Below are 8590 nucleotides of genomic sequence, written 5' to 3'. Positions count from 1 at the left end.
TAATGTTTCTGCTGTTGCTAATAATGCTAACGATGCTTTTTGTGAAAATTGTGGAAGTGTAGGTCATTATGAACAAGATTGCAGGAGTTCAATGGAGCAAGTTAATGCTTTCCAAACTTACAAGCAAAATAACCCATACTCCAATTCCTACAATCTTGGCTACCGGAACCATCCCTACCTATCTTACCGTAGCACTAATGTTCAAAATCCGCCACCTCCACAACAACCACAACAAGCACCCCCTCCACAGCAGAAATATTACCATCCTCATGCTAATCAGAAACCCCCATCACAACCCCCTACTACATCTTCTGACCCTGCTTTATCAGAAATTAGGGCAATGCTGACTAATATGCAAAAACATATGGAGAGTAGAGACCAACAGATTGACTCTATTATAGCCCATAATAAAGTCATGGACACCCAAATTGCCCAATTGTCCTCTACCCTTCAATCTCGTCAGCAGGGAGCTTTACCAGCGCAGGGAATGCAACCTACGGATCATGCAAATGCAATTACCCTAAGGAGTGGTTCACACTACGATGGGCCCCAAATGCCCAAAGAGGATGAATCTGATTTATCTAATATTGCTAATCCTGATTCCGTTGTACCAATTTCCCCTGCAGGGCTGCAGGGTAAAATTCCTGATGCTAATATTTTTTATGATTCTTTGCAGGGTACATCCCCAGGGAAGGATGCACCCCAGGAGAAGAGTAGGGAAGCACCACCAGTTATCAAATTACCATTCCCTAATCGCCAACTAAAGACTAAGTTGGACAAGCAGTTTGGTAAGTTTCTGGAGGTTGTTAAAAATTTGCAGGTAACGGTTCCTTTTACTAAACTTATTACACAGGTTCCTGCATACGCTATATTTATGAAAGATATTTTGACTAGGAAGAGGGCCTTTAATGAAGTAGAAACTGTAGCTTTTACTGAGGAGTGTAGTGCATTGTTACAAAATAAATCACCTCCTAAATTAATTTTGACAGGATAAAGTCGTATCACCTAATAAAAAATAATTACCTAAGTCCACTAACTTATGCAGATAGGGAAGTAGGGTCGAATCCACAGGGAAACTGGTCTTTCTATTCCTAATTGATTATTATAATCCAAATTATTAAGGTAATCAATAATTGTTGTGATTATTAACTAAACTACGAAGATTATGAGTAAGGGGAATAATTAGGGAAGAAGTCAATAATAATAAAGTCTAGGGCATAGGTTCACTAATAAACAATATTCCAGGGTAAAACATAATAATCAATCATCAATGCATTAACTAATCAGATCGTAAAGGGCTTTCGCTACGTATTACAATCACAGAATTAATTTACCGGTATTAAATCTCATCTCTCGAATCTCGACCTAACCATTTATAAATTAATCTGCCTATTGAAACTAAGCCTAAACATCAATTCTCATCTCTCGAATCTCGAATCAACATTGCTAAACTCATACAATTAAACCTGGCCAAATCTAATTGCATAGCATGTAAACAATCAATAGGAAATCAATTAAGCATTAATAATTAACAATCATAAAATTAACCCTTTCATATTATTTATTAGATCCCCATAAACCCCTGAACACATCAAACTCCCCCAAGCCAAACCTTTGCTTGTCCCTAAGCAAAGAGCTCCTCAATGAACAAATAAAACATGCCTCACCCCAATATAAAAATCAAGCACAAACGATTCAAGGCAAATCAAGTGAACATGCTTCAAAATTAACCAATCCTATCCATCTAATCACCCTTCATCCCCAACAATTGTCAAGTAGAGCAAACCACAAGAGCATATAGAATTCAAGACTAGTGCTCACACACTCAACTCTCATTTATGTGGCGAGTAAAAGATGTACTCGATCGCTCTCCATCCCAACCCCTTTAATGTGAACAATGCCCTCCCAAACTCACAACATTCGTGTGTTTAAAAAGACATACACTCAACCTAATAGTCGGGCGCCTCACCGCCTGGTCGGGCGATTTTCCTCAACTTTTGATCTCTTTCTCGCGCCCGGTCGGGCGAAATCCCGCCCAGCCGGGCCAATTTTAAGTCCGTATACGTCAACTCTCGTGCCCGGTCGGGCGGAGATCCGCCCGGCCGGGCCCGAGAACAAGTTTTGACGATTTTTTTTTTCTTCCTTCAAATTTGGCTAACTCTTTTCCTGTAAATTGTACCAAAAACTCATAAAGCTTATTAAATTTCCTCCTCTCTCCTCTCATAAGAAAAAGTAGAAAAACAAAAATAAAAGCAAGTAAAATACGGGTTGCCTCCCGCAAAGCGCTGGTTTATCTAGGTCCCGCACGACCTACTTACCATAGATTTCTCAAGGTGAGCTGGAACTAGTCAGGTGTAGAAGTTCAACTGCACCAATCGTAGCTCCGTCATGATAAATCTTAAGCCTCTGACCATTTACCTTGAATTCATTACCATTCTCATCAAACAACTCTACAGAACCGAACTTGTTGGCCCTTTTTACTGTGAAAGGACCCGACCACCTTGACTTCAACTTTCCTGGGAAAAGTTTAAGCCTAGAGTTGAACAACAACACCTTATCACCCTCTTTGAATTCTCTCGGAAGGATCATCTTGTCGTGCCATCTCTTAGTCTTCTCCTTGTAGACTCGCGCACTATCATAGGCCATCAACCTAAACTCATCAAGTTGGTTAAGTTGTAGAAGCCTCTTCTTTCCCGCTAGCTTAGCGTCCAAATTGAGCTCCTTAATAGCCCAATATGCCTTGTACTCTAACTCCACCAGAAGATGACATGCTTTGCCGTACACAAGTCTATAGGGAGTGGTACCTATAGGGGTCTTAAATGCGGTTCTATATGCCCATAGGGTGTCATCTAACTTATCGCTCCAATCTTTCCTAGATTTTGCTACCACCTTCTCTAAAATGACCTTAATCTCGCGATTAGACACTTCGACTTGGCCACTAGTTTGGGGATGGTAGGCTAGCCCTGTCCTATGGTAAACACCATACTTCTTTAGGAGGGTATCTAACTTCCGCTCATGAAAGTGGGATCCTCCATCACTAATTATGGCTCTAGGCACTCCGAATCTAGGAAAAAGGGTTTTCTTGAAAAGCCTATGGACCACCTTGGCATCATTGGTAGGAGTGGCGATGGCTTCTACCCACTTGGATACATAATCTACGGCGAGTATATAACGGTTCCCTCTAGAGGAAGGGAACGGTCCCATGTAATCAACACCCCAAACATCAAAAATTTCAACTTCCAAAATCCCAGTTTGAGGCATCTCATGCCGCCGCGAGATGTTGCCAGTCCTCTGGCAAGAGTCACAAGCCTGCACAAATATGTTAGCATCCTTGAACATGGTGGGCCAATAGAATTCTGATTCGTTTATCTTGGCCACTGTTTTAGAGGGACCATGATGTCCTCCATAAGGTGAAGTGTGGCAGCTAGTAAGAATACCATGTACCTCCCATTCGGGAACACACCTGCGAAATAATCCATCTGCACACTCACGAAACAAAAAAGGATCATCCCAAAAATAATGTTTAACATCATACAGGAATTTCTTCTTTTGTTGGTAGGACAAGTCAAGAGGTAGAGTACCACCCACTAAATAATTTGCAAAATCGGCGTACCAGGGGTGTTACTCTACCACTGCATACAGGTTGTCATCAGGGAAAGAATCATCTATAGGGAGAAAATCCTTACCCTCATCATACCTGATTCGTGACAAGTGATCTGCCACAACGTTCTCTGCACCCTTTTTGTCTCTAATTTCAATGTTGAAATCCTGGAGCAAGAGAACCCACCGGAGTAGCCTAGGCTTTGATTCCGCCTTGGCTATCAAGTACTTTAAAGCTGCATGGTCAGTAAAAACAATAATTTTAGAACCAACTAGATGTGATCTAAATTTTTCTAAAGCATAAATGACAGCTAAAAACTCCTTCTCCGTAGTGGCATAATTGATTTGAGCCTCATCCAAAGTTTTACTAGCATAGTAGATAGCATGTAAAACTTTGTCCTTCCTCTGTCCAAGCACGGCTCCTAGAGCAAAATCGCTTGCATCGCACATGATCTCGAAGGGAAGATTCCAATCGGGAGCACATATGATGGGCGCCGATATTAAAGCCTGCTTGATCCTGTTAAAAGACTCAAGACACTCGTCAGTAAAAACAAAAGGGGCATCCTTAAGTAAAAGCTGAGTCAGTGGTTTGGCAATTTTAGAAAAATCTTTGATAAAACGGCGATAAAACCCCGCATGACCCAAGAAACTCCTAACTCCCTTAACATTAACTAGGGGAGGTAATTGCTCAATCACTGAAATTTTTGCTCTGTCAACCTGTATGCCCTTATCAGATACAATGTGACCCAAGACTACTCCCTCTGTCACCATAAAGTGACATTTCTCCCAATTTAGAACCAAATTGCATTCTTCACATCTTTTCAGGATTTTAGCGAGGTTAATTAGACATGCATCAAATGAAGAACCATAAGCACTAAAATCATCCATAAAGACTTCCATGATAGACTCTATGAACTCAGAAAAGATACTCATCATGCAACGTTGAAAAGTAGCAAGTGCATTACATAAACCAAAAGGCATTCTACGATATGCAAAAGTGCCATAAGGGCATGTAAATGTTGTCTTTTCCTGATCTTCAGGGTGGATCGGAATTTGGAAAAATCCCGAATACCCATCTAAATAGCAAAAGAACTTATGATTCGCTAACCTCTCAAGCATTTGATCAATGAAGGGGAGAGGGAAGTGGTCCTTTTTAGTGGCAACATTTAATCTACGATAATCAATGCACATACGCCACCCTGTAACAGTTCTAGTGGGAATTAATTCATTTTTATCGTTTTTAACAACAGTCATCCCACCCTTCTTAGGAACCACCTGTACAGGATTTACCCATTTGGAGTCAGAAATAGGATAGATGATACCTGCATCAAGTAACTTCATAACCTCCTTCTTGACTACCTCTTGCATATTAGGATTCAACCTTCTTAGGAACCACCTGTACACGACCAATGTGCGGCCGCACACTCCCTTAGTGCGCCCGCACATTGCTGGGTTTCCCCCCTTCTTCTCTTCGTCCTAGCTCAAGTGGTGCACGCATCCAGGATGATGATGATGGTAGACAAAGTGGGCAGAAACTTTCTTGAATTTCTTGAAGAATAAAAGCCATGAGTAAGGCATAAACAAAGCCTTGAAGCTTGCCCCTTGGATCCACCTTTGACTTGGAACTTCTTGCACCTTCTTTAGGCATAAAAGCAATGAAAACTCGTAGAGAGGAGGCTCGGGAATTCTTGGACAATCAATTACCACCTACAAGCAAAAGATAAAAAAAAACAAGTAAAAGAGAAAAATAACAAGTAAACTAGAAAAAGACATGAAAAAGAGAAACTAACTACAAAAAGCATAAAATGAAGAAAACAAGAATAAAACTAAGGAAAACTAAAGAAAAGAGAGATAAAATGAAATAAAAATCATCCAAAAAGGAACCAAATGAGTGCCAAAAATGTCACTCATCAACTTTCATATCTACAATTAATTCCTCGTAAAAAGTTTAGATGGATGATACGGATAATCCATTTCGCCAATATTTTGGTTTGGGAATTTCATTAAATAGTGGAAATTTCACCTCCAAAAATTCCTACCCTCAAACACACTACCACCATGGCTACTATTATCCCAATACTACAATGCCTAATTTTTGCAAGACACACTAGTAGAAAAAAGCATTTGGCCATCGGTTCAAAACCCCCCTATGCCACCGGTTTTGAACTGTTGGGCATTTGGGGGGTGGCAATAGTCTGATGCAAAGCCATTGGTTCAAAACCGGTGGCAAAAACAAGTATAATAAGTGGCAATATTATTTCGCGGTTTTTTTTTATTTGGATATTAAATATTTTTGCCACCGGTTAACCGGTGGCAATACTGTCCTAATTTTTTTTTTATTTATTTTTTATTATTATTATTATTTTACTTTGAAACCAAGATACATTAAAATATAATCATAATATACATAAATTATGTAATATACATAAATCAAATTTGGAAAATTGCATACATAAATCAAATCTGCAAAAATTACATACATAAATCAAATATGCAAAAATTACATAGATCACATACATAAATTTGCAAACTTACATACATAAATCACATAAATCTACAAAATTACATACATAAATTACATAAATATACATAAATCTACAAAATTACATAAATATACATAAATCTACAAAATTATACCACGACCCACCACCCCATACCACCACCAACCGTCATCCCACACCACCAGCTCCAACCCCAGCCCAGCCTCTTACCCAGATCCACCCACTGTAAAACCATCACCCAAACCCTGACCGAACCTATAACAAATTCAACACTCTACCCAACGCCCCACCTACAACCCACGACCCACAACCCACCGCCGAACCAACTAAAACCACCTGCCAGCCACGAAAAACCACCCAAACACCCACGAAAACCACCTAATCACCTACCAAAAACCACCCACCAGCCACGATAAACCATCCAATCACCCACCACCCAAAAACATAAAAAATGAAAAAAAATTGAAAAAAAACACAAATCTTCATTCGATGACTCTCCATACTTTGAATTAGGTTTACGAGGCCAAATTCGACCATAAAAACTCTAGATCTAGAGTTTTTATGGTCGAATTTAACCTGAAAACCTATGGTTTCATCACGAGGAGAGAGAAAGTGCGACGGTGTTGGTGGCTGCGGTGGTCAGTGGCGACGGTGTGAAAAACTGAAAACTGTTTAAAAACTTGTTGATGTCGGTCTTGGTGGCTGCGGTGGTCAGTGGCGGTGGTGGTAGTGGCCTTTGAGGGAGACTTAGAGAGGGAGAGCGACGAGAGATTCAGAGAGGGAGGGCGACGAAGCTTCAGAGATGGAGATTCAGAGAAGGAGGGCGACAAGAGAGATTCAGAGAGGGAGAGCAAGAGAGAGAGAGAGAGAGAAAGAGAACAAAGAGGGAGAGAAGGAAAGAGGGGGGGGGGGAGTAAGAACAAAGGAGATCCGAGATAGAGAGAAGGAGGAGAGGCGATAGAGGAGAGAGAAGATTAGTGTTAGGGTATATAAAGGAAGGGGAAAGAGAATGGTGGGCTTTTTATTATTATTATTTGATTATTGCCACCGGTTCAAAACCGGTGGCCTTTATCATTTATGCCACCGGTTCAAAACCGGTGGCCTTTATCATTTATGCCACCGGTTCGGTTTGAACTGGTGGCAATGTACATGTGCTTAATCTCGCCCATTTTTAAGCCACTGGTTTCCAAAAACCGGTGGCCATTGAGCGGTGCCTTAATGTATTTTTCTACTAGTGACAACATGTCAAGCTACCATCCTCAACCTCCATTTTCAAGTGAATCTAATGTGGTTCATGATGCTACAAGAAGAGAATGTGTAGGGGCCTCTAATATGCACCAAGTAATATCACTCCAAAGGTCTCAAATGGAGTCAAACACTCCTTAAAGTGTTAATATACAAGAGGAGGTAAATACACAAGCTACTAGTAAGTTGATAGATAAGCTTTCTTGGACTCAATACATGGATGGAGATTTATGTAATAGTTGGATAGATTTCACAACTGATTCTATCAAAGGCATCCATCAAAGTAAGGTGGATTATTGGAAAAATCGTGGTGTTATTGAAATATTTGGAGAGGTGTACATGAAAAGTCCCAATGCTAATGATGTCCACGATTGCTTAAAATGCATGCATGAGGAATACCATGGCTTTTTGGGCATGCTTGGAAGTCTTGATTGTATGCATTGGGCATGGAAAAATTGGCCTACTGGATGGAAAGGACAATACACTCGAGGTGATTATGGATATCCAACAATAATGCTTGAAGCTGTGGCCTCAATAGATCTATGGATTTGGCACGCATATTTCGGTGTTGCTGGATCCAACAACGACCTTAATGTGCTATGTAGATTAAATTTGTTTCAAGAGAAATTGCAAGGACGAGCTCCGGAGGTTAATTTTACCATTAATGGCACCGAGTATGAAACGGAATATTAACTAGTTGATGGTATATATATATATCCTGAGTGGGCTGCATTTGTTAAAAATTTTACACATCTTCGAGACCCGAAGAGGCTTTTGTTTAAGGAAAAGCAAGAGAATGCAAGGAAAGATGTTGAGAGGGCATTTGGGGTACTCCAATCTCGTTTTGCAATAGTTCGTGGGCCTGCACGTTGTTGGCATAAACGCAATATCCACAATATTATGGATGCGTGTATTATATTACACAATATGATTGTTGAAGACGAGCGTCACACTTATAACAAAAACTTTCCTCATGATGAATTTTCACCAAGTGTTGTTGATGATGTGCGTCAAGGACATGAGAATTTTGAGTCATATCTTGAAAGAGATGCAACAATCCGAGATAGACAAATGCATCATCAGCTAAAGGTTGATTTAGTTGAGCATATTTGGTCACGTTTTGGTAGCTATAACTTGAATTGATCTTAAGTTTTTTTTTAGTTTTTTTTTTTTCTTAAAGGCTAAGTTTTTTACTTTGTAGCTTGAATAATGATGTGGCAAATCAAGCAACAACTTCTTGTAGC

The 8590-nt window shown here is 40.0% G+C and overlaps 1 pseudogene; it reads left to right on the top strand.

Moving 5' to 3' along the window:
* The first annotated feature begins 7562 nt into the window (after positions 1–7562).
* On the top strand, positions 7563–8533 carry LOC145604182 (uncharacterized; annotated as a pseudogene).
* The last annotated feature ends 57 nt before the right edge of the window (positions 8534–8590 follow it).

Source organism: Chenopodium album, chromosome 22, assembly GCF_948465745.1.
Source record: "Chenopodium album chromosome 22, dcCheAlbu1.1, whole genome shotgun sequence".
NCBI lineage: Eukaryota > Viridiplantae > Streptophyta > Magnoliopsida > Caryophyllales > Amaranthaceae > Chenopodium > Chenopodium album.
The sequence above is the reverse complement of the archived record's forward strand: the minus strand, read 5'-3'. Positions and strand labels throughout refer to the sequence as shown.